The sequence below is a fragment of the Terrapene carolina genome, unplaced genomic scaffold (assembly GCF_002925995.2).
Source record: "Terrapene carolina triunguis isolate 2854851 unplaced genomic scaffold, T_m_triunguis-2.0 Scaffold558, whole genome shotgun sequence".
NCBI lineage: Eukaryota > Metazoa > Chordata > Testudines > Emydidae > Terrapene > Terrapene triunguis.
The window spans coordinates 7136720-7137965 of record NW_020664909.1 but is presented as its reverse complement, the minus strand read 5'-3'; positions in this window follow the sequence as shown (position 1 = coordinate 7137965).

Below are 1246 nucleotides of genomic sequence, written 5' to 3'. Positions count from 1 at the left end.
TTTTTTTTTTTTTTTTTAATTCTAATTGGTGCTTGGTAGAATTTACAAATGAAGTATGAAACAGCGGAGAAGTGCTTAATAGCTACATTTTAGTGGGGATGCATACCACGGAGCCCTTTAAAGACACTTGCATCGGAGCATGGTCAGATCTAACAATAGCTTCCGTACCACAATCAGTGACAAAATTAGAATACTGTGTGCAATTCTGGTCTCCCATGTGTAAGAAAGATGAATTCAATCCAGAACATCTGCAGAGAAGGGCTACTAGGATGATCCCAGGAATAGAAAACCTACCTTATGAGAGGAGACTCAAAGAGCTTGGCTTATTTAGCCTAAGCACAAGAGGGCTGAGGGGAGATATGATTGCTCTCTATAAATACATCAGAGGGATAAATACCCAGGGAAGGAGAGGAGTTATTTATGTCCACATTGGCGCTTAAATTAAGAACAAATGGATATAAACTAGTCATCAACAAGTTTAGGCTTGGAATTAGATGAAGGTTTCTAACCATCAGAGGTGAAAAGTTCTGGAAGTTCTGGGAGCAGTGGGGGCAAAAAACCTAACTGGCTTCCAGACTGAGCTTGATATGTTTATGAAGGGGATGGTATGATGAGACTGCCTACAATGGCATGTAGATGATCTGTGACTACTAGCAGCAAATATCTCCAATGACTGGTGATGGGACACTACAGGAGGAGGGCTCTGCAGGGCCGGCTCCAGGCACCAGCCGACCAAGCACGTGCTTGGGGCGGCACCTTAGAAGGGGCAGCCAATGTTGGGGTGGTTCGCGGTGTTTTTGTTTTTTTGTTTTGGCCGGGCAGCGCGGGGGTGTTTCGGCGGCGTGGGCGCGGCAGGGGTTTGGGCAGCCTGGCGCGGTGCTCGGGGCGGGGGTTTGGCCGGCCCGGCGCTCGTGAGGGGGCGGGGGGGGTTTGGCCGGCCCGGCGAGGCGCTGGGGGGGTGAGGGGGCGAGCGGCGGCCCGGCGCTCGGGGCGGGGGTTTTGGCGGCCCAGCATGGCGTGGCGCTGGGGGGGGGGGGGGGGGGGGGGGGGGGGCGGGGGGGGGGGGGTGTTTTGGCGGGGCGGCGCTCTTCTTTTTTGCCTGGGGTGGCAAAAAAGTTAGAGCCGGCCCTGGGGCTCCGAGTTACTACAGAGAATTATTTCCCAGGCAGGTGGGTCTTGCCCACATGCTCAGGATCTAACTGATCACCATTGATAGGATCTAGAAGGAATTTTTGCCCAGGTCAGA